The 25,868-nt window shown below is 43.4% G+C and overlaps 1 protein-coding gene across 2 annotated transcripts in view; it reads left to right on the forward strand.

Moving 5' to 3' along the window:
* The first annotated feature begins 1,512 nt into the window (after positions 1-1,512).
* Positions 1,513-25,868, forward strand: part of SV2B (synaptic vesicle glycoprotein 2B) — a 90,777-nt gene continuing 66,421 nt past the window's right edge. The window contains exon 1 of one of the 2 annotated variants that reach the window (XM_072981634.2): positions 1,513-1,841. The gene's annotated coding sequence lies outside the window, so the exon portion shown is untranslated. Of the gene's footprint in view, positions 1,842-14,181; positions 15,148-25,868 lie in introns of those variants that run through there. The other variant, XM_020812173.3, reaches the window with a different exon arrangement.

Raw genomic sequence — 25,868 nt, forward strand, 5'->3', positions numbered from 1 at the left:
ACTGTGGTTAATTTGGAAATTTTGAATTTTTTAAAATTAAAAAATGAACTGAATCAAAAACTGATCCCCATCTCTGTCTACACCCTGGTATTTTCCTTGATTACAAAACCATCCATACCTTACACTATGAGTGGCAGCAGAAGTGGTTATTTTTAACACCAAGCTTGCCAAATTGACTCATTCCCTCTCTATTTTAGGAGCACATTTTTGTTAAATTGTTTGACTTCAAAAAAAGTGATACAGCAATAAATCGATGGCTGCGTTCATCTGACAAAAAAAGAAGTTCATGGTGATAGTGCACTAAGCGATACATCGCTAAACATTTCAATAAGATTTTTTTAAATTGAAGAGTTAAAACCATGGTGCCAATGCCATTGACATTCAACAATGGCACAAAGTAAATTGACAGCACAATGCACAGCCACCAAACTGAACTGAATTGATTTAGAAGTGAGGTGTTTTAAAAAGCCCCTACCAGCCAGTTGAAAAAAAAACTCACTTTGCAGCCCCCCCAAAAATCAATGTCACCCATGCATCATGTAAATGAGATTTTATAAATTGATCTGAATAATGCTTAAATCAATTTAACTGTGGTTCTTATGGCCAGTGGACGCACACCCTGAGTTGGAAACAGGAGAATTTGGGAAACAGGGAGTAGCCACATAGTCGGCCTCAACTGATGCTAACTTCAAAAGACTCCAGTTTTCTCCAAACCAAACAGTACAATGTTCTTGCAGTTCTCCTAGCTTCTCACTCAGATGAAGTATCCTGTCCTCTTTTTTCCAGCTGCATAAAGCACTTCTCTCTAGTCCTCATCGAAAGCACTTGGTATGTATCTAGCCAGAATTCCACCAGTCGTTGAGTGCAGTTAAAGGAGTTGTGGTTTTTTTCCCCCTTATCCTGGTGCATAACCCAAAGTGACATATTGTGGTAAAGATGGCCTATCTTTTCACTTTACACTATTTAGCAGCATTCCTTTGTCTTTGTTTGGTGGGTAGCCTTATGGATTCCTGCGGGACCCCTCCCCATGCTTAATTCATCAGAAAGGATCAGGTGGTCTCTAGTCATTTCATCAGAGACCATAGCATATTCACCACGGTGGCAGTCACAACTGCGTATACATATGTTTGGTGCCTTTTTAAAACGCTGATCGCCATTAGCAAGAATAGAGAAGATTTTTCATGTGGTAGAAACCAGCAAACAGACTGGTAGGCGGGAAAAATTCAACAGTCTTTCCTAGCCCAGCACCCCCCCCCCCCCCCCCGATATCTGCTAGGCTACATGATTACTAGCCAGGAAGCGCTTGGAGCTAGAGAACACGAAAGTTGCAATTCAAGAGAGGCTGACAAAGGCTGCCTTATAGGCATGGTGTCAAAATAGCAATCTGGTGCATTCTGTCTGACTTATTGTATCATTATCAGTTCTGCCAAAAGTTCTGCTAAAAAAGAACATTAGTATGGAGAAATGGACTGTGGTTGTTTGGTTTTTTTTTTTAAAGTATTATGAGATTATACACATTTCTATCCCAACATGCGCACTTTCTCCATGTAAACTCTGCAGTTTCCCCTCCTTCCTCCTTTTACTTTTACCTCTTTCTTCTCATCTCACTTTCTGTTGTGTTGCTGAATCAAGACAAAATCCAGGTGTACTGTACGGTCCTTACTCTTCTGGGAATCCTGCAGGCGCATCATTAACATGCAGTGCCTGGCAGGACTGCATCACCGCATGGAGGGGAAATTCCGATGCAGTGATTCCCTGCTTGCTTTTTAAAATTCAGTCGCCGAGTGGAGCAAGCGGCGGGCTTTGCTTAGCTGCAACATATCCCCTTCTTCTACTTCCAGGTAAGAACCACCTCTTCAAACAGTTTTTCCCCTCCTTTTTGCCAAAAGACACACAAAACAGTGCTCTTCTCCCCAAGGGTTCCTAGCTATATTAAATCTCCATATTTGTATTTTATTTTGGAGTATCAAGAGAGACGTTAATTGCAAAGGAAGTCTCTCTAAAACATGGATCTTAAATCTTTATGCCTTCAGGTGTCTGCTCCTGTGTTGGTGGAACATGTTTTGAAGCGCTCTGGTAGGATACCTGTTAAGTTTGTAGGTGTCTTAAATACTCGGGTATGAGTGTTAGGACAAGGAACATACCAAAAGGGGGAGCTAACACAACTGATGTAACTTGACTGGATCAACAGACCCGCAACTATACGTTATTTGAGAGTCCCTGAGATAACATGTTGCCAAAATCTCTGGAAGCCAAAACATCAATTTAGACAAAGAAAGAGCATTTTTGTGTTTCTGGAGTCTACCATGTACACAGTAATCATGTGCATTTATTTAAAGAAGGCATGTGTTTAAACTGTGATGCTCACAGCTCAAAAAAGGGGGCCCTGATGGGGAAAGCATGTTGAGGCAGGTTGTGTGTGGGTGGATGGGGGTGCAGAAGCTTACCAGAAGAATGTGTTCTACTTGGTCTGTGGGGCTTGACAAGATTTATGCAGCTCTGAATGAGATCTGTGGGTAGCTGCACATGTAACTCTCTGTGAATCCCTAGACACATTCTACGTGGCCCCTTGTGTTGCTCAAGCTGTCTTCAGAAAGACGTCCCTATCTTCTATACAGCAGGTTCTAAAGATATGAGCTGTAGACCCCTGAAAAATCCTGCTACACTCAATTTGGCAGTCTTGACAGTTATCTTTCTTGTTTTTGTTGCGACCAAAGAACTCGGTGAAGCATTTGGAACCATTCACGGTCGAAAATTGCAACTAGCTCCACCAGGTAGCAGAGGAGAACTGCAGCCACTAAGATCTAGGTAGAGCTTAATGAATGTTCCTTTCTCTGGAGTACAGATCACAGCATCACCCAGCCAGCATGGCTAGGCTGCTTCTCGGCTTGGAAAATCTCAGTTAGTCCATGTCTGTTTCGGAGAATCTTTGATAAATGCAAAGACTGAAATGAAAGGGTGCCCAAATGTCATTGGTTCCCTAATGACTTTTCTAGGAACTTGCCCTGAAATTTGTTGCCATTAGGGGGCAGCAGATTACCTTTAAAAGAAAGGTGGTAGATCTTTCTTCTTCCTTCTCTACTTTCCTTCTCGGATGGAGGGGAATGATGACAGCAAGAGTATGGCTCTTTCTTGGATGGCTCACACAGCTATTGTTGTGTTTTGCTGAGGCTACCAGGGTGCGATTATGTTATAGAGGAAAACATTAGGAAGAGAGACATGATGTTCCCTGGGATGAGAAGATAGAGCATCTGTATGTACACCAGCAACTTTGGGTTGTCTACGGGCCAATTATATACCTCAGGACCCACTGTTGGATGCACCACCCCAAAATGCATGCAACAACTACAGAAGTATGCAAATATGACAAACATGAAGTTCATTCCAGTTTCAACCCAGGCAGGAAACTTTGCAACCCGTTTTGATAGAAATTCACAGCACCTGGATGTTTCCAGGAGGGGGAAATGCCATTTTTTTTGTTTTCATGATACAGCGTTTGGGGAGAACAGGAAAGGGGTCCTCAGGAGCCACACTCCGCCCACCCTGACTGAAGAGCATTTGTAAAGTAAATGTTGGAGGAACTGTGAGAAAGTTTGCAGCAGAAGTACGGTCAGGAATTTAAAAAAAAGAAGGAGCTTACTGATCTGAAGGAGCCCCAGGGACTAAGCATCTCAGCCTCAGTGAGGAAGTGCCAGATTTATTTATTTTTTAAATGGTACACCTTGAGCCTCTGTGAAGGCTTAGCAACAAGAGGAGTTGGTACAAGGGACTCCCTTCCTTGGTTTCCACTACTGAAGAACCTATCTTTGCAGGCGAATGAACCAGATAAAGTATAAGTACCAGCAGTGAAGGCAGAAAGCTAAGAGAGGAGTTACCTAGGTCTTCAACACAATGTCACAAATATGACTGTCTGACTACTGGCAAAAAGTTACAGCTATGTGCTTGGTGCACTGACCTCAGACTATGGGGTCACTGAAGCCAGGGGAGGACCTTGAAGTCCCAGGGAGACGGGTTTTCTGCACCCTTGGAAAAGGGGGGTCTTGGAAAAGAGGGTTGGAAGTTGTAACCCACAACAGTCTAAACCTCTTCTCTCTACACCAGTGGTTTCCACTCTTGCGTCCCCAGATGTTCTTGGACTCAAACTTTCAGAAGTCCTCACTACTAGCTGTGTTGGCCAGTATTTCCAGGAGTTGTAGTCCAAAAGCATCCCAAAGACTGGGAATCATTGCTCTACATCACCATCTTATCCAGGTGTCAAGAAGACTCCTCAGCTGATCCTACTCATGGAACTGGTAACATTTCAGAGAGAGCTAGCTTGCAAGTCCTGGCTTTCAACTTTCTACCAAGTACATAACTTGCTCTTTGTTTCTAAGACTTCATTCTGACCTCACTGGGCATTTTCAAATACCAACTCAAGACCCAATTATATAGACAGGCCTTCTCTCCAGACACTACGTAATTCTCTCTCTTGATCTTTTATCTATTCTGTTTTGTCTTAATGTTGGAAATTGTTATTTTATATTAATTGTTTTTATTATGTGTTTTGTGAGCTGCCCAGAGTAAGACTATGTCTAAATGGACGGCACATAAGCTCAATCAATCAATCAATCAATCAATCAATCAATCAATCAATCAATCAATCAATCAATCAATCAATCAATCAATCAAAACAAAAAAACAAACAAACAAACAAACAAACAAACAAACAAATAAATAAATAAATAAATAAATAAATAAATAAGTGATCCTAACATATTCTGCATCTGTTGGACCCACCTGAGCACTATTTACCAAGCCACCTGGATCAGTGCTTCTCAGCTTTTTCTATTATGTCCCATCAATCACTCTGTCAAAGAACCTAAGCCCTACCATGATAGAAACAAAAAGTCCAGCATTTCTAAGAATGACAGTCATATGTTTACAGGTATTCTCTTACTGTATTGATATAAGCTTTAAGGACATAAGCCCATTGTAGTCATCGTGATAAGTGTAAACCAGTGGTTTCCAAACTTAGGTCACCCAGGTGTTCTTGGACAGCAACTCCCAGAAACCCCGGCCAGCACAGCTAGTGGTGAAGGCTTCTGGGAGTTGCAATTCAAGAACACATGGGTTAGCCAAGGTTGGGAACCATTGGAAGACTGAAGTTCTTTTGGTTTAACTTTATGCTGTGCTTTTAGGATGATAGCATCAGCCCATGATGGTAACGTTTAATTTAATTGAAAGCTTTCTATCCTCCCCTGTGGGTTCCGAGGCTCCCCAGGGCTTGCGTTTGACCCAAGAAAGCCTTTGGAAGCTTCAGGGGTGGAGACACTTTGAACAGCCAGAAATCACAGCTGAATTGGCAGCAGTGGTCCCGATTCTGGCAGAAGGATGAGTGGCAGTGATTTTTAGGTCTTAAGCCCCGCCCCCATCCCAAGGCTCCCAAAGGATTCCCCGGGTGGAAAGGATTCCTCTAGGGAGCCTCAGAAACTGACACGTGGAGGGAATAAGAAGCTTTCAATTCAGTTCAATGAAATATTACCATTGCAGGCTTATGACATCATCTGAGTTACACAGTGTAAAGTTACATCAATAGGAATCTCAGCCAATGTGTAGAAAGTTACTGCTGGCATCCCAAAAATGGCACAGGTGAGGTTAAGCGTAGCAGGTAGGGGTTCTCTGCAAGATGGCTTGATGTTGTGTTAGAGCGAATTCTCGATCATCCTTTTCAGAGAGACAGCAATGTCAGTCTGCTTCGACATGAACTGCAAAAAATAAAAACAAAACAAAAGATTGGTGGGACTTTAAAGACTAACAGGTTCCTTTTAGTTTGGGCTTTCATGCATTACAATCTGCTTCCTTATCTTGGTGATAGTTACGGGAACCCTGTATCCAACGTAGATTAGGTTTATGTCCTAACAGTTGTATCTGTAGCTGTGATTGACAGGTGGCAAGTGATTCCCCATGCAAGCTGGTGAATGGTGTCATGGCGTACGGCCATCAAACGGCCCATTGCCTTTCCCCCTAACGATCAAGGAGGGAACTACAGATTTGGAGCAATCCATAGCAAAGGTATTTACTGCAGGTTGACTACGAACAAGCGTGAACCTGCTTGCAACACCGATTCTAATGCACATTATTAGACTAAAATGCCAGCTTTTAGATCAGTTTGGGGCTTCGCTGCCACCATGAAAGAATACGCCTTGTACGTATCCATAATGTACCTTCCCACATTTTGCCTTTCCTGTTGCCTTCACAGAAAAACCTCTTCCATCCGGGGGAGCTTTCCGAGCCAAATGCAATCCTTCCTGCTGTTTTTTTTTAAAAAAAGTGCATGTTGGGTGCAATTTTTAAACCACAGTAGGGCTTGTGTCATACAGTATATATACATGGCCGTGGTGCTGATTTCATTGACAAACTTAATCTTTTGGCTTCTTCTGGAGGGTGTAGTTTCAACTTGAATCTCCCACTTTCACATGTTCTACCCTCTGCCTCGTTGAAAGTGACAGGATTTTTGGTCATCTACTTTCTAACGAATACTTGCTGCACAGATCTGAATCTATATCCCTACCACTTTAGAGCAGTTTGTATTGCAGAGTTCCGAATTTCTGGTTAAATCCTTTTTTTCTTTTAACTAATGCAGCAGAAGTACAGAGATCCACAGAGGAGAAGAGGTTCAAGTTCCGCAGAGTCCACCCCCTTTTCATTAACTGGCACATACAATCTCAGTAACATTTGTAGGCATTTATAGGAAAAAGAATCAAAACATTACTTACAGTGGCTTGGAATTACAGATTTGTGTATGCTGCTTTCTTTCTGCACACATATGTAGCAACCAACTGAAGAGATCAACAACAAAACAACAGCCATCAACCAAGGAAATAGAGAGAAAGGCTTGGCAGAGCGGTGGGACTCTCTTTGAATTCAGAGGTTGGAAAGAACGATTGGTTAGTGCTGGACAGATAGACAATCCTCCCAGCCCAGTAAAGTTCCTCCTAGTCACACAAACCATAGATAGCAGCAAGGTTGCAAATAAAACTCCAATACAGTTTGTTTTAAAGATAACAATTTGGAAATATGAGAAAGAGGAGGAAAGCATTTTAAAATCGGGATTACTTTTTTTTTTTTTAAAAAAAACGTTGTTGCAAATGTCTGGCCACTGAATTATCTATCCATTCTCTGAATTATCTATCCTTTCTTAGCTTGGCAGAAAATTCCAATAACATTAACAAATCCGGCAGTGAGACGGTCCAGGAGGCTGCCTTTTGAATGTTGGCAGTGTCCTAAATTAATTTTCCAGATCACGAACTGAACGCTTTGATAGCATTTCTCCTCTGTGAAAAGATTATAGAATTACTCAAGTGCTAATGAGCGGTTTAATGTCATGGCGGCTTAAAAGTCTCATAAGGAACAAGGCGAGGGAGCAGATAGAAGGAGAAATGAGTTTCCATGTATTGATCACACTCCAATTATGGATTTAGATAAAAGGTTTAAAATGGATAGGCGAGGAGGATAGCAACGGCAACCAACACTTCAAGCATTCTCAAGGGTGATGCTCCTCTCCGTGTTGTGGTCCATTATCTGGAAATGTATTTTTTCCCATAGTCATTGACCCTCTTTACATCTGGCCAAATTTCATATCAAATGTCATGGCCTCTGTTGGAAATAGTTGTTGTGTGCAGTCAAGGTGCGTCTGACGTATGGTCACCCTATGGAATGAGCCATCTCCTCCACGTCCTGTCCTCAACAGCCCTGCCCCAGCTTTTGTAAACTCAAGACTGGGGCTTCCTTGAGGGACTCAATCCCTCTTGGTTTGGTCTTCCTCTTTTCCTGTTGACTCCAGCCTTGCCCAGCATCGTGATCTTTCCCAGAGAATCTTGCCTTCTCATGATAATGTGTCCAAAGTAGGACAGCCTCAGCCTCACTGTTTTTGCCTTCAAAGAGAGTTCAGGCTTGATTGGATCTTGGACCCATTTGTTTGTCTTTCTGGCAGCCCAGGGTACCCACAAAGCTCTCCTCCAGCACCATATTTCAAATGAATCAGTTCCCCCTCCCCGTCAGCTTACTTAACTGTCCAGCTTTTACACCCACACATAATCAGGAACACAAGAGTATGGATGATCTTGGTCTTGGTCCCCAGTCACACATCTTTACACTTGATGTTTTCTAATTCCTTCATGGCTGCCCTTCTGAGTCCTGATTTCCTGGCTGCTTTCCCCCTTTAAACTGATGATTGAAGCAAGAAATACATCATCTTTCATCCGTTCAATTTCTTCATTGTCAGCCTTAAAGCTGTGTAGGTCTTCTTCGTGCTTTTTCTCTTCTTAATGTTCATCTGCAGCCCTGCTCCGGCTCTTTCTTTTTTTCACTTCCATCAGAAGTCAAGTCATTGCTGCTTTCTGCCAGTAAGATGGTGCCATCGGCATATCTTAAATTCTTGATGGTTTTATTCCTCCTTCACCTGAATCTAGGCTGTCTTTCCATAGGATATGTTCTGCACACACACGAACAGATAAGAGGATAAAATGCACCCTTGTCTGACACCCTTGCCTTTAAAAAAAATTCTGCATCTCCATATTCTGTCCTAACAGTAGCTCCTTTTTCACAAAACAGGTCATGCATCAGGGCAGTCAAGTGCTGAGGCACATCCACATCTTTCATAACAATCCATAGTTTCTCATGATCTCCTGTCCAAGTTCAATAATGGTAAAATTAGAGATACTCCAAAGAACATCTAGTCTAACCCCCACCACCGAGGCAGGAAACACACAGTTAGAGCATTGCTGATTGATGGCCATCCAAACTCTGCTGTAGCCTCCTAGATTTCAGGCAAGGATTTCCCCTTCAATCCACCTTGCTGATGTCAGTCTTTTCCCATGCTCTTCACTGGCATCATGTGACACACAAATAGCTACATTTACACAATACGTCCACATTACCATATTTTTTCCATGTATAAGACTATACTTTTGTCTAAAATATTTAGACTAAAAATTGAGGGTCATCGTATACACAGAAGTAAGCTGGGGAGAGAGACAAAAACAAGTGGAGGGGAAAGCAGGGATCAAAGTGATCCTGGAGAGCTTTGATCCCTGTTTTCCCTCCACTTGCTAGGCCCCACGTAGATTTCTTAATTTTGGGTTAAAAATTGGGGGGGCGTCTTATACACAGAAAATACGGTATATAGAAGCTGCTCGATACTGAAATGTGAACTTATTCAGTAAGTGGTTTTATTTTTGAAACGCATCCTTAACAAAAACTGATTACTTGTTTTTTAATTTGGCAAAATGATATTTCAAAAACTACAGCAGGTAGCTTGAAGTGAAGAGTTCAGAACACCACCCAAAACCCTATTGGGCAAGGACGCATGCAACTCAAGGTTGCATCTGAAGTTGTTGGGCTAGCACTGAAGTGGAGGGGCAATGCCATAAGCACATCCACTGGCCCACTGCACAATCAGCTACGTTGAGGGCACACAGCGGATTCTGCAACTGCACTGCACAATTCCTTGTTGTCAGGCATAACTTCATGTTATGCCAGTACGAACAGGATTTTGCCCATTGTAAAGATTAAGGTCATACAAAATGATCCTTAATAAAAATGGAGACTTTACAAGCAGGAGACTATTTTCATGAGGGGCCTCAAGCCGTTGGCTGACCTTTCAAGGAACTCCTGTTTCTCAAGAAGGCCAAGCTAGGAAGCCAATGCCAGGGTAACAAAGCTAGAGGAGCAGAAGGTTTAATTTTACCATGTGTGTGATGGCTTTATAATCGGAGGACCCATCTTGAACACTGTATCCATACAAACAAGAATAAGAAATACACATCACCTCTTCCGTTCGTTCGTTCGTTCGTTCGTTCGTTCGTTCGTTCGTTCGTTCGTTCGTTCGTTCGTTCGTTCGTTCGTTCGTTCGTTCGTTCGTTCGTTCGTTCGTTCTTCCTTCCTTCCTTCCTTCCTTCCTTCCTTCCTTCCTTCCTTCCTTCCTTCCTTCCTTCCTTCCTTCCTTCCTTCCTTCCACACACACAGACACAATTTTGCAGATATTATACATGGCACAATCCTTTGGTCTCAGATTTTGATCGTGAAACCTCAGGGATCGGAAAGCTGCTGACTCGGCAACCCTACTTCCCATAGGGAAAAATCTCAGAGGGGTGGTTTTCCCAGAGACTTGATTAAAATTTGTTTGGGGTCACTGAAGGCCAGATGAAATTGCTTCTGGGGAGCAGGACCCTGGTGTAGGATATAGAAATGAATTGTCTGCTGGGCCAGAAATAATAAAGAGAAAGCTTTCTGCCTGTCTGTTTGCCTGCCTGCCTACCCGCCTGAGAACCCTCCGTGCCCAGATGAGATGAAATGAAAAGGTGGAATCTCTCTATATTTAGATGAGGGCAGCACAGGCAGAACGAGTAATCCTCTTTCCCTGAATTACTGCACACGAGGGATTAGGCCCTCTAAACTCCTCACCAAGCCACCCCCGCTCCATAAGGCCACCACACAACAGAGCTGTGTCTGAGAACACAAAATATACCCTCAGTTTTGGAAGGAGGAGATCTTGTTCATGAAGACAGGAGATATATTTGGCTGTATGACAGGTGAGCCCGTGCACCTGACTTAAGCAATGGGGCCCCTAAAGATGAGTTACTTACAACAGATCCCCTCCATTGTTGCCTCCTGTAACAGTCTCCAGTTCTCCCAGTGACCATCTATTGTAGAGTGGCCACTACTTGCCCATTATCCAAAAAGAGGACAAAAGATGGGCATACAGTCAAGACGGACAACATACAGCTGCAGAATTAGCAAGTATTTTGATCATTTAACAAGAATTGCAATGCATATCACCCAGGGATGTTGGCAAATCTTTGGTCCCAAGTCTGAGTCCCTATTAAAAACAAATTATTTTCCCCGGGAAAAAAAGGAGAGGGTGAGTGGGTTCTGAGTTCATCATTCTCAAATGTCTTCAGCCATGTGAGATTATCCGAAAGTGTTGGCCATGTGTCCTACTTTATGGAGAACAGTCCTCTGTCTATGCAGCCTATTTGAGGAACGGAAGCTATCTTCTCTTTGAATCACTGACTGGTCTGGGTTTTATTAAAAATTAAGGAACCAAGGACCTCCATTTTCCCCATCAATAAATAAATGCATAGACAGCAGACCAAGCAGGTATCCAGGTTAAAGTGAGAGATCCTGTAATTCTATTTAGGTTATGGTAATCATTTTGATTAAATATATATATAGCAATTTCCTCAATTTACGGACTGTATATTTCTACCCATAAATTGCCATTGGCTTATTTCAGTTCGCATCTGTGCTTTGAAACTTACACAAGGAGATGCCATGCAGATCTGTGTCTTTGGTCCTCTTTTTGGGGAAGGGGGTATGAATTTCATCTTATTTGTTGCTGCATGAATGACCATTGCCGGCTGGAGTGAGTTAGGCATCTGGCTGTGGAGCCAAAGGTTGGGAGTTTGATTCCCCACTGTGCCTCCTGCGAGAAGAGACAGCCTATGCAGCCTGGGGAAAGCTGCATGGTTTCATACTGATCCCAGGAGAAGGGAATAGCAAACCATGTCCGAGTACCTATTCCTTAAAGTGTTGCCAAATCCTAGAATTGGCTTCATAGCATGACACAACTACTATTGTTATTAAATGACTATCAACCTTGTTCCCCTACAGTAGAAAACTAGTAGCACGAATTGTGTAGGGCTCCTTCTGGTGAAGAAAATGGAATTGTGATTTGCTGCACACTCATTATGAAAGTTCAGGTTCCTTTGAAGCCGGTTCTATCCAGGGTATCTTATGATGCTTCCAGGCTGTCTTTCCTTCTCGTTCCCTCTGCAGGAGTTCAGCAGAGGCTATTTACGATGCTACTATCCATATGGTGGGGGGGAAAAGAAGCATCTTTCTCAGTCACACCTGTGCGGTCAATGGCACACCTCATTGGATGACGGATGCACAGTAAAAGAGCAAAAACACATTCATAGCGACACTAAACTACATAATTTTCTTCAGCAGGATTTTGCCCAGCAAAAGAAATTGAGATTTTAGAATACTGAGTGTGAAATAGCAGGTTTGCAGCAGGCTTTGGAGGCTTAAAAGTCTGAGTCATGATAACGGCTTTCTCATCCGTATTAACACTGATTTAGGTTTGCCACCTCTTCTAACCTGACAGGCACCTCCTCCTTATCACCCTGATGGTAGGCATGGAGAGTTTCCTAAATACTCCATCTTGGGAGTAAGGTAAAGGTTCCCCTTGACATTTAGTCAGTTGTGTTCAACTCTAGGGGGTGGTGCTCATCCCCGCTTCCAAGCCGTGGAGCCAGTGTTTGTCCGAAGACAGTTTCCGTTGTCACATGGCCAGCACGACTTAGACCCAGAACGCTGTTTACCTTCCCACCGAGTTGGTACTTATTTATCTACTTGCATTTGCATGCTTTCGAACTGCTAGGTTGGCGAGGAGCTGGGACAAGCGACGGGCGCTCACTCCGTCGCGTGGATTCGATCTTACGACGGCTGGTCTTCTGACCCTGCAGCATACAAAGGCTTCTGCGGTTTAGCCCGCAGCGCCACCACGTCCCCTATCTTGGGAGTAGATGTACGTATTAAATTCATCCAGGATGGCTGAGAATTTGTATTAAAATCTATGCATTTCTTGAAGGAAAGAATGTAAGATGGTAAGACAGTAGGAGCCTTTCTCCCCAAGGTCATCTTCCTGCACCACCAGATCCTCCCCAGACTATGCACCTCTAGGTGGCTACACAATTTTTCACATCAGGTCTCCTTGGCTGTGCCACCATTTCTTTGGAATCGCCTCCTAGTGGAGACCTGGCTCTCTCCCTCCCTAATGTTAAGAGGCTGTTGAAGATGCATCTCTTTTTGAAAGAAGTCTGTCTGCATTTACTGAATCCTGCATTGCTGCTTTGATACGGTGCACCATCAGGGCTTATAGCCGGTTTATTTCTGTCAGCTGTGCATCTTGGGCTTTTTATATTTTATATTTTTTATTATTCTTTTGTCATGTTTTGTTCCTTTTATATGTACACTGTCGAGAATGATTCTGTGCACTAATGGAGTGGCATATGGATGGATGGATGGATGGATGGATGGACGGACGGATGGATGGATGGATGGACGGACGGACGGACGGACGGACGGACGGACGGACGGACGGACGGACGGACGGATGGATGGATGGATGGATGGATAGGTGAATATTGGCAGATGAGTGTAAAGTGAAACTAACATGCCCCATTCATCCCTTTGTCTGTCTATCTAGCATGCAAGGAGGGGATTTAGCAGATGGTATCCGTGTCCCCCCAAATTGTACTGTGGCTCTTGCCAGGGACTCAGTCTTGTCCAGAGATGGGGTGGGTGGAGTTTGGAGTGGTTCTCTGGCTTTATGGGATATTTTCTGCCAAACCCTTGTACTCAAGTTTCTCACATCAAGAGAAGCCACGTGGTAAAGGTGAGAGTTTCATCTAGGGGTGTGTGGAGAAAGTGCGCTAAATTATTTGTTTTGGAGAAGATAGGATATTTCTCCCCTCCACTGCAATAACAAGACAATGGGCACTTCTTTCTCTTGAGGTTTTTGCAATTTGCACCAAGCGCCTCGGTGCAAAATTATTTCTTCTTCTTCTTTGTGAGGTAAAAGCATGTGCACACACAGAGCCAGCACTGAAGGGCCGAAGGATTGATAAAAAAAGATGCAAACGATGCTTTAGATGTCGAAAGGTTCATGCTACAAAGGAGCCATTTACATGTGAGCTGCACAATCGGTGCAGTTTCCTCAAAAAATAGGCATGAAAACGTGAAAGCCCTTGTTAAATCCAGCAGGAAATAGATTGCCAGTTTGTGGGTGAGGAGAAGCTTGTTGGCATTTTGTCATTTCTATCACTAATCTTATTTAACATATTTTTACCCTTTCTCCCAAAAAAGGACCCAAGGTGGCTAATATAATTTTAAAAGACATTTTAAATCTAAAAACAGTGACCTGTTCAAATATTTAAAAAGTATTAAATGAACGTATTAAAAATGTTAGAAAAAGGTGTTATTAAAATAGATTTAAAAGCCACAAAAACGCATACCATCCCATTTTAAAACCCCTCTTAGTCAGCCACTAAGGAGAAGCCTGCCTGAAGAGAAAGGTCTTGGCCTGCTTGCGGAAGGACAGCAAAGATGGGGCCTGTCTGGCCTCCAGTGGGAGGGAGTTCCACTGTCTTGGAGCAGCAACAGAGAAGGCCCTCTCCTACATCTTCACCACATCTATGAAGCTAGTAAGATGGAAAGAAAGCCCACTCCCACCCCCAATGTTAACAGGCTCATAAAGGGAGATGTGATCCTTGAGATAGCTTGGACTCAAGCTATTTAAGGTGCTCTTGGTTAAAATCAGCTCTTTGAGTGGTCCCTGACCATGGATTGGTAGCCAGTGGATCTGCTGTGACAGGGGGTGATGTGATCCCTGTAACCAGCCCCAATCAGCAATCCGGCTGCAGCATTTTGGACCTGCTGAAGTCTCCGAACACTTTCCAAAGGCAGCCCCACATAGAGCACATTACAGTAATCCAGCCGGGATGTAACTACAGCATGTGCGTGCAGTTTTCCCATGCAGTTTTTTTTAAAACATGCTAGAATGGGAGAGGAGAAAAAGACAGGAGTGCCCGCTACACAGGCTCACACAAAGCCTTCCCTGTTTAATATTGACTATTATTTCTCTCCTCCCCTCTCTCCGGACCTTCCCTTCCCTTCCATGCTCCTGTGTGGAGCATCATCAATTTCCTGTATAACTCAAAGTCAACACATCTGTTATGTTCACAGTCTCTGCTGCCCGACTCCCTCCCACCCCTCCCGTCTGTTCTGCCTGCAGCCTCCCTGTTCTCCCCTACAGCTTTGTTGGTGATGATGGTGTGTGTGTGTGTGTAGGGCTCTCTCTCTCTCTCTCTCTCTCTCTTATGCTAGCTGATGGACTCTCTCGCGGCTGATCTCTCTCCTTACCTGGATACATGTCCTCGGTGGGGGCTGATCCGCTTGGCTTGCCAGAGCACTGGCTCCTCCTAATCTCTCGTGGTGCCACAGCCTAGTGGCCAAGAGGCAAAAGCAGGAGAAGGGGCGAATGACTGGTGAACGAATAAACAAATTGTTGGGAGCTCGGGAATGAAACAAATACTACAACTGGTAAGGATTTTTGCTCTGTTTTTTTTCTTTCTTTCTTTCTTTCTTTCTTTCTTTCTTTCTTTCTTTCTTTCTTTCTTTCTTTCTTTCTTTCTTTCTTTCTTTCTTTCTTTCTTTCTTTCTTTCTTTCTTTCTTTCTTTCTTTCTTTCTTTCTTTCTTTCTTTCTTTCTTTCATATTTGGCCCTACTTCTTTGGCTGTCGAACCACGGTGCAGCACTGTGGGAGAGACCAGGTGAGGTCCACAATGCCCGGGACGAGAGAGGCACCGTGGGGTGATGGAGAGAAAGGGAGAGGAGAAATCGATGAAGTCCACAGACACTCTTTCGGCATCCTTTTAGGTCGCAAAGGAAAGGTTTTATCAGCACCCAGAGCTAATATTTTGGCAGAGATGTACTTGAGTTACACAGGAAAATTGCTTTGGAGTATATTTGGACTGCAGATGGGTGTGTTACTTATGTTTCCCTCCCCCCCATGCATGCTATGTCAGTGGATCGTTTGGAATCCTGCATCAGACTCCTCATCAGTTGTGTTTGTAATCTGGCGTCTTTAGCTAGTGGTTTCTAGCAAATCTCCTCTTCCAGATTGGCCTTAAAGAAAGGTCGGTAGCAAATATCAACTGGGAAGGCGTGGGGTGCGCTAGCACCGTTTCAAGGGTGGGGTTTCTGTATGTGGGGTTTTTTTTTTTTTTTTTTTTTTGAGTATGTGTGCTGTGAAAGTTTCTGTCATGTAGCCTGGTTTGTATTTTCAAAGACAAAGGAAAAGTGCAGGGCAACCTAGAGACTAAAAAGGAGAAAATGGCCAAGCAGAAATGGAAAACTATTAAAACTCCCAGCAGGCTGGACAAGGGAGAATCTTTGTATTTGCCCATAAATTCTTCAAACAATGAGCTGATCAAAATTGGGTTTTCTTTTGAAAAAAAAAAAAGATTATTGCAAGGAATCTTGGAACACAATTTTTCCCACTGCACTCAAGAGACTAATTTGGCGTTACAGAATGCAAAGGCAACTGGTTTGATCAACAAAGACCAAAATTAAAATTCCATATCAGGATGGGTATCTTGATTAGGCCAACTTAAAAAAAACTGTGCAGCCTCATAGCCTTTTTCTTAGGCATGGTGTGGCAAAAAGAGGGCGGGCAAGAGGGGTTAGCAGTGACACTGCTTTTTAAAAAAAAAATTCAAAAGAAAATAGTCTGTTAAAATCTTTAAAAAAATGATCATCCTGAGTTTGGCAAGAGTATTCCAGTCAGAGCACCGCTAGGCAGAAGTCAAACAAGAAGCTACCAATTTCTTGGTTTGTCTCCTAAAATTGCTTGTATGAGTTGGTTCTGTAAATTTTCCAACTCTGGACACGATCCACCAGCGATAACCTTTGGCCAAGGCCCATCAAAATGAAGGTGGCAGTGTGTGTGTGTGTGTGTGTGGCTGCCTAACGAGTCACATATCCTGCCTCTTTATTTCACACAAGAAACTGCTAGAATGGTCATCTTCTTGGTTTTCCTATAAAAAGTCCACAAATCTAGTAGCTTGGGGAGAAACTAACTGCTAAAATAACTGTTTGTAAATATATGCCTGTTGTTGCCATGGAACACATCTACATCTGAATGAGGAGAATTTACTGAATGTTTAGAGGGTTATTTTTTTCCCCAGCTAGCTTTGCTAATTCAGGAGCGCCTTTCCTCACATCCTTCAAGGGTTATAGTACAGTTACATTAAAGCTTAATATGAAGACTTGTTTCCACCAAGCATCTGCGTTTTGCTAATCCTTTGAGAGCTTCCTTCAAATAGGGTTTTGGCTAATAGTCTTTGCAGCTCTATTGGGAGTTTGTGTCTGTGTGTATGTGTTTGTGTGTGGGGGGGGGAAAGAAAGAAAGAGAGAAACAGTCTGAAATGCTTTACATGCAAGATAATTTATAAGGAGGGGAGGAGAAAGGGCAGAGGTATTTCATTGTTCCACTTCAGAGACAATAGCGTTACATTGATTACTGTATGTGCTTTCAAGGAAAAATAAGAACCCAAGACCCCCAAATATGAGTATTCCAAAGGACCCAAAAATAGAGGTAAATGTGCCATGTTTAATTATAAACTGATAAAGTTGCACCAATATTACTGTTGGTTTGCTCAAAAGTGCATGTTAAGGCATGGTGGGGGAAGCAACTGTATGTAATCATCTTTTCCCAGAAACTGTTTGATTTTAGTTTGGCTGTCTATTCATTCGCCTTGCAGATAAGTCAACAAAATTGTTGGTCCACAAAACCATTACTATGCCAGCCTGTCTGACCACACGTCTCTGTAGCCGATGAAGGCGTAGATGGGGAACGACCCGTATTTTGTTCAGCTTCTCTGCCTGATTTTCTAGACGAGATGAGCCCTTTACCACTGGTGGGTGGCTCTTAATTTACAAACTTGCTCGGCCAGCACAAAGGCTCACCCCAGACCATAGAGGAGCTTGGCTGTCTCTGTCATCAGCATACCAGCATCTTGAAAGCACTACCTTTTCAGTGTGGTTGTTGTTGTTGTTTTTAAACTATTGTCTATCATCAGCAAATCCTCCAGATAATGACAGTAGATAAATTATGTACTGCGGCTTATTTCAAACAGCTGATTCACCTGCAGGTACCTATTGCTGAGGTGGTTAACAAAATTTAATGGACAGAAGAGAGAAGCCACCAAGAAGCTGCTGTCAACATTAGGATTGATTTCAGGATTATTACTACATATGGAGATTAGGGCTCTTTAGGGAGAGACCTTTTGCAGTATCCCTTTATGGGGAATACTCTCTCTCTTTTTGTCTATAATTATAGCATTTCAATCAGTACAGCTGCAGTCCTGTGCTAGGGACATTCTATATCTAGCGAGATCATCGGTTGGTATACCTCTATGCTGCTTTTTTGTGTGCTTTATTGGAATGGATAGATTGTTTTAAAGTATTCGAGTTGGTTTACGTGATCGTCAGGTGACTTCCTTGACTGCATCCCAGCCAGAGATCTGTTGGGATGGAATGGGTTAGAAAGACTTTACTAAATATAATATAATATAAACAAACAAGCAAACAAGCAAGCAAGCAAGCACGCACACTTCTCAGGAACAGACCCATTAAACATGGGCAGTTTTGCCCTGTTAGGCATTCCCTGAGAGGCTGATGTTACGTCTGAGATAGCAGTCTGAAGAGAGAACGAAATCCACCTTTATCTGAGCAAAAGGAGTGATTCCATCCAAATGAGGACATGGCTGCTGCATCTGTTACACTGGCTGGCCTTCTCTCGTCTGCACAAGTCTTAAAGGTGCACGGATCCCACTTCCCTGCTGCCTGTGGCGTGCATGAGTTCCAGCAGTGACATAACATACAGAGATTTATAGGCCAGCTCTGGAGTCTCACAGAACTCCTTTCATGCCAAAAGCTCAGATGTTTAAATCTGAGACAGATTGCTCAGGGCAGACTGGTTTTTAAAATAAGCCTCTGAATGAAGGTCGCCAATCCTATCCTGCACCTTTGAATTGTTTCAGACCTCCAGCCCAGCCTTTAAAGAGGCCCACTTGAGTGGATGGGGAAGTCCAAATCAATTCTTCTAGAACGGCTTTTAAATTTTTTACTTCTATCTGGCCTATTTTTAGGGTGGGCCGATGAAAAGAATTGATTCCCCGTATTTCCAATAGTTCCTGGGCAGGAAAAAAAAGAATTCAACAGGTCTAGTTTTCAATGCAATTTTACACCTGCTGAAATGTCTTCCCCCCCATAGCTCTTCAAGGTAAGAGGGGGGATTGTTTTCCTTTCCCTGCATCGTTTTAAAAGGGCCCATATTTTAAAACAGAAGGGCAGTGCAAGGAGACGACCATGTTGTGGGATGCGGTCCTATGATCCGGTGCAATTAAATGTGCAGAGACAGGAGGGGTGAGTATTGGCTTGCTCTGAGGCGAGGAATCCTGCTGGTTGCAATGGGTTATAGAAGACACCCGGAGGGCTTGATGGAATGATTATCATGTCTTTTTAGCATAGACTAATGAGGTTGCTTCTGTCTCAGGTTTGGGGTGTGTGTGTGTGTGGGGACTTAGGGGAACGAAACAGCTTTGCCTCTGAGCCTATCTATTCACAGCTCACTTGCCTCTCAAGACGGAGCTGATATTTGGACAAAAGGGTGCTCAGGGCCGAGAGCGCGACCTGCGCCCGTTCAGGTTGGACTTCAACCTTTCCCAGGCTGAATTTCAAATATGGAGGACAGCGGGTTCCCCAAACCAACCAAGACGATGTTGAATAGAGAGGGCAGTAAAAAGGAGATAAACAGGCCAAGTGCCTTTAGAAAAGGAGGGAGAAGCTGAGCTGAGCTCCCTTCTCAGAATTTATCGCTGCCTCATTAAAGCCTGAGACAGCTGGTGGTTGGCAGAAGCATTGCCTGCCTGGTGTGGAGGAATAGCAAAACCTGCCCGCTTGCGACTTCTTCCCTCCTTCCCCATCTGCTTTGTATTCTGGTCCAGCTCTGCTCCTTGAACATATACACCCTTTTAAATGAAGGCTTTTTCTTTTGCGGTGCACCTTACGGGCATATAAAGATGTTTCATTCTCTCCCCTCCCCAGTTTACTCCTGGGACTGGACATTACCACTGCGGCCTCAGCTGGTTCCATTCAATATCGGAAAACTGCCTCTCGTGTGTGTGTGTGTGTGTGTGTGTGTGGGGCTCACGAACAAGGCACACTCTGGACCTTTCACGCTTTCCTCATTGACAAGGATCTTTAAAGCAGTGTTTCTGAGCATAGTCAAAGCGTCTTTTCCTTCCTGAGCAGTCAATGCAGATGTGGGATTGTAAGGAAAATGCTTTCAGGACATGTTCCAGAATGAAACTTTACGGTAATACTGGAAGACTTGAGCTATCTTGAGAGAGAACGGATTTTAATTCCTTGTTAACACTCAACCTTATTAGCACCCATGCATATTTTAAAAACGTTTTCATTTCAGAGAACTGACTTCTAGAGGACTGTGCTTGGTAAAAATAGGAGGCATCTACCATGTCATCATCACCTTTGTCATTCAAATAGGTACCATATTAGGGCTGTGATGCTGGCTGGAGAGCTCAGTGATTTAAGTATCTGGCTGCAGAGCCAACATCTGGGAGTTCAATTCCCCCACTGTGCCTCCTGCAAGGAGAGCCAGCCTGCGTGGCCTTGGGCAAGCTGCACAGTCCCAGGGCACCCGCAGAAGAAGGGAATGGAAAGGGTTGCCTTAAGTCAGAATTTGCCCCAGTTCTCTTCCAGCTATATAACTGTAAGGCATCTTCGTGTGTTCATAGATCAAGGGCTGCAAACCAGGTTACAACTCCATTTCATACAGGCTCTTTCAAATGCTGCTTTTTTAGAACAGGCCATGCCCCCCCCGCCTCAGAATGTCATAGCTCAAGAGCTGCTGTCAGCACATTCTCCGTTCTTGCAATCTGGTGCTTTAGAAGCAAAGCAGAAATAATAGCTTTGCTCCCACAGGGAAAGGGGAGTGGAGGAGCTGGTTAGATGGTTCCAGGAGTTGCATCTTTCTCACTGCGCCAGAACTTTCTGGTTCTGTCCGAGAGGGACGTGATACTCAGGCTGTAGACCATGCGCCTGGCCAATGAAACATAATGACCCACATACCGCTGTATAAGAAAAGCCCGCTCAGTCATTATCTAAGTGTGTGGAACCCCCTTGTGTAGAGGGGAGCGTGCTAGCCCTCCCTTCCCTCCCTCCATCATTGCTATCTTCATGTGGAAGCAGCAATGGCAAGAGGGGGAGGCTGTGGCATTTGGTAGCCACGGCTCACCTGAAAAGGGTTCTGGTTCACACAGAGAGGCTACCAGAGAGAGCAGCTTCTTCCACTTCAGGCCATTGCTTCAACATGCTGGAAAGTGACACACACACACACACACCCCAAGATGGAGGGCCAGTTGGCTTCCTTGGTTGTAGATGGGCTCCAGATAACAACTGAAAAAGACACAGGCCATTTCCTGAAACATGTAAGTGTAAAGGATGCATCATTCCCCCCTCCCTTTCAATCAGCAAAAAGCTTTATTTGTTAATTGTTGCAGATGTAGCTGCTGCTAAAGGCCCAAGAACAGGGTGTCTGTTAGTCGTGGTCATTTGACAGCCTTCAACCCAAAATGGTTCCTTGCGACAGAGACCTCTTAAGTGAGAAAGGAGCGGGAAGATGGGATCCTGCTCAGTCATCCTTATGCTCTCTTTCTTTAGCCTCTTTCTGCATCACTGTCTCAGAGGCGTAGGCTGTTTTCCAGAGCGTTCCTTCTTTCCTGTTATCACTGCTCACATGCTTATAGATGTGGTCACCCTTACACCTAGGCAGAGTGAGGTGGCCTGCTCCAGGCCTGAAAACTGCTGGATAGCTCCGTGGTTTAGATCTCTGCTTGTGGATCCAGAGGTTGGGTGTTTTATTCCCCACTGCCCCACCTTGACAGGATAGGATCCGTTCCAGCTCTACAGTTCTCATCATCATCATCAAAGTTCTGCAGTCCGCTAAGCTAGTCTGCTTTCCTCATGAGTGCTGAAGGATCTCTGTGGAAGATATTGTCCCCTCGCTAGAGCTGAAGTAAGATTTAACTGCTGGCCCAGTCACAATCTTGTGGGTTGGGGAGTGGCGCCTTCTTGATCTTCAGCTCAGGCAGCAAAATGCCTTGCACCAGCCCTGTTTGTAGAAGGTGGGCATCATCTGCAAGACGGGGAAGAGCTGGGTGCAGGAGGATCAAGAAGGGGCTTCTTGTAGGGGGAACCGGCCTCTCTTGGCAAGCACCTGGCACTCACACTGTCTCGTTCTGCGTTTTCACTGAAGGACGTTGCAGCTGTCTAGTTTTGCAATTTATCCTTGTCAAGGAAAGTAGTACAATTAACAGTCTGATCCTTACCAGCATCTCTCTGTAGGGGAGGAAATAGGTTTTTGAAGGAGCTAGAGCCATCGGCAGTCCATGAGGTGATGACGTTTTCTGATATTGGGTTTCTGCTTGTGCTGTTATGGATACAAGGAAGATTCCTGGCCGGGGTCAGCTCAAGAGAAAAAAATCGTAAAGAGTGGGATGGTACTCTTTGCCCCAACGAGGCTTACGTGGCTGAATCATGCTTCAAGACTAGTCTCCTCCACCATACTTGAGGACCTGAGGGTCGTTAAAAGGGTGCAGGAGAGACTGCATGGCACATTTAATACTGTCCTTCGGTGAAGGTAGGAGAAAAAGTAGGAGGACTGCCATCACAGCCTCTGGCTTCTGCTGCCTAAGGCAGCTACCTCACTCTACCTAACGGTAGAGCTGTTCGGTTCAGGTAGGTGGAAAGCACTGGGAACGGTCACCTGCTTAGGGGCTTTGTATCATTTCTAAATACCAATTTGGTTTCCCCAGATAAATATGCGACAAAACAAAAACAAAATAATAAAATAGAAATCGTAATCTGGCCTATTTTTCATGCATGCTGTAAAGGCTGGTAAAAGAGGGAGAAGTTATTCTTTGGACTACCGTGCCCAGAATGCCACAGCGGGACAAAGTCACAAGGAGTGGTTTGCAAATTCAAAATGGAGAAATAAAAATTACTGCTTTTGTTTGTTTGCTTGTTTATCCTATTTCTGAACCCCATTTTAGCAGATAACTTTAATCTTTTTTTATGTTGTCATGTTTTAATCCTTTAATTGTATTTTAAATCAGACATTGTTTCTCTTTTAATATTTAACTTATTTTGTTTTTAATTTTTAATTTTTATTTGTAATGTTGTGAGCCGCTTTGGGTCCCTTGTTGGGAGAAATGTGGCATATAGTAAATAAAACTAATAATAATAGCAACATGTTTTGGGTCTACTTGGCAAAAACAGAGCCGTTCAGAGTTTTCAGACCCCCCCTCTCATTGTTACATATTAAAACAACATACAAATCTATTGTCATTATAAGCCATTGAGTTGCTTCCGATTCATGGTGGCCCTATGAATGAGCAATCTCCCAAATGTCCTGCCCTCAAGCTGTTCAGTTTTGAAAGAAAACAGGTACAACTATTAAAACTGAATCAAAAGATTAAACCCCCCCAAAAGGCAAAAATAAATCAGAATAGAAGCAAGAAGATGAAGTCTTAGCCCACAGTATAAGCTTGGGGAAAGGCTATCGCAAGATCCTTTGAAACTTTTTTTTTTAAAAGAAGTGGCCAGCTGAACTTCTCTGGGGGAAGTGCTCCATAATTTGGTTGCTATACCAGAGAAGTTCCTGTCTCATATCCTAACCAATTGTGTTTCTGAAAGGGGTGATACATGCTGGGGCCTCCAAGGTAGGTGATGGTGGTTCCTCAGGTCCATGTGAGAAGAGCTGGTCCTTTAAATATATTGCCATTCTTGTCTGTTTAGATCCAGAAAAGCTTGTTGAGTTGTACCTAGAAACAAACTGGAGAACAGCCCGGATTTTTTTAGAAAGCTAGAGTCATAGGTATGTGTTCTAGAAACCAACCCATCGGCTGCATTCACCACCAGCTAAAGTTTCTAAATGCTTATCAGAAGCTCCCCAGATAGTCTTGCACTAATCCATTGTGGTTTACTGCTGTTAGCAGCAGTAAGAGAAACTGTATATTAATACCATTTAACAGCATTTTATCCCATTTTGAGGAAGCTGATGTTTTTCAATTGCCCACCGAGAATATTTTGCATTCTGCTATTGCCATCGTGGAAAAATGTCTTCATTTGCTTGATACACTGCATTGTAGCTGAGCGCCCGTCCCTTCCTGTAAATTGCACCTTAAGCAAAGTCTGGAGAAGGTACGGTTTTGGATGACAGTTCCCGGAATCGGTTAGTTATCATAGACAGTGGTGTTGCTGCCTTGGGATCTTGGACGTTGTCTCCAAAAAGTAACATTTTAAAGCTCTGATCTTAATAGAGAGCACTGTTTGCGAATACTTGAAGGTAGTCTTGGTTTTTAGCATTACTATTGGATTAATTGCACATTGTGCAGAAGTCTAGTGTAAAGTGTGTGCTTACTGAAGAGAATTAATAACGGAATATCGATAGTAAAGTACAATTTAAAAAAACGCACAATACTATTAACATTAAAAAAACCATTTAGGATAGTGCAGGAGAAAAGCTGGCTAAAATTATTTTAAAAACCCTAGGACCAATTTCTGCATGGTCTGGCAAGTATTGCTTTAACAATAGAGAACCAAGAAAAAACTCTTAATTGCCTTTATGGAAAAGAGGAAGGAAGGGAACCAGAGACTAGCAGTCTCAACATAGATCTAAAAAAGGACACTAGGGAAAACACCCTTGGGCCCTTCTCATTATCCTTCTGTCAATTGTCTCCTGTTACACTGATTCTAATCATTTTGCTGGTGCTATGTCACAGACACTGTGTTGTGCTTTTAATATGCAGGCAGAGAGAAAGGGAGGGAGGGAGAGGGAGAGAGGGAAGATATAGCCCGAGATAGTAAAGCTGAAGGGAGATCAAACTGCTTCATAAAACCATCTCTCCGATTTGGGTATATGAAAGCAGGGATTGTCTTTAACCGCTTGCTGGCTCGGGCAGCAACAGATGGCCGCAGTTCCCACTGGTGAACGAAATATTCCTGCCAAACAAAAACAGCAGAAGGGGGAAGGAAAGTACAGGCAAGCACAAGACTGCACACATTTTTTTCTTTTAAAGGAGCAGTGCCTGGCAGTTTAATGGGTTTAATGGCTATAAAATAATTTTCACATGTGGAGGAAGATGGTCAGCCTGGAGTAATGGTCCTCATCCTGCTCCAGACTGAGGATCACCTCAACTTCATACCTTCAAGGTGGTTGTTTCCAAACTTTTTTTGCTTTCAGGAACAGAGCAGGGAAAGTTATGTTCACGAAGAATGAATGGAAAGACTTACAGAGGCCACTTACTCTGAGCAACAGAGCCCTCAAGAAGTGTATTGTGGGCAGTTCCAAGTGGGAAGGGACCTTTTAGACCAAGTTGATTTTAGAAGGAATATTAATGGTGCCTTTTGGGACACTCCAGCTTTACTTCTTGAACATTTCATCACAAAGGAATACAAAGCCCCAAACCTAACAATTCAGCTATAGCACATTAGTCACCAAAATGTATACTAATCTTCTTAAAAGTATTAGAAATAGTTATTTTTCTACCCCTTTTCCGCAGTACTCAAAGAATCATTTGCAGCATAAAGCACATAATTTTGGGGACAGGAACACTGTCTACGTAGTACATCTGAGGTACACAAGTTTCCAAAAACAGACCAAACTTCAAAATCCACCGCTGAGCAATATCTTTATCAGAATCAACTGTAAGTGCATGAAATATGCAAACTTCCAAGGTCTCTTCAATGATCTTTATCAGATTAGGTGGTAAAAAAATGGGAAGAGGAAAATGGTGTGTAAGTACAAATATACAGATGGGAATTTCCATCGGTAGAGAAACACAACGAGAGTCCCAGGTTGATTAATCAGTCAGTTATGCAGATATCACATGACATCCAGCAAAGCATTCTGGGAAGCAGAGAGAGACAATGTGGAAACTGCATTCCTTTGCAAGGATAATAGTAATATGTACACACACAATAGAAAATGGCGGTTTTCCTGCCACATCCAGTAAAAGAAATCCTCTGGGAAATGCATCTGTTATTCAGTAGATGAAACCCAGTAATCTCCTTAAACTAAGGATAAATCTTCAGGCTTGTCAATTTAGGCTGCTTCCACTGAATAAGGTATTTTGACAGGGATTTTGAAAGCTAAACAAGATTCCCTGACTTCAGCG

The sequence above is a fragment of the Pogona vitticeps genome, chromosome 12 (assembly GCF_051106095.1).
Source record: "Pogona vitticeps strain Pit_001003342236 chromosome 12, PviZW2.1, whole genome shotgun sequence".
Classification (NCBI taxonomy): Eukaryota; Metazoa; Chordata; class Lepidosauria; order Squamata; family Agamidae; genus Pogona; species Pogona vitticeps.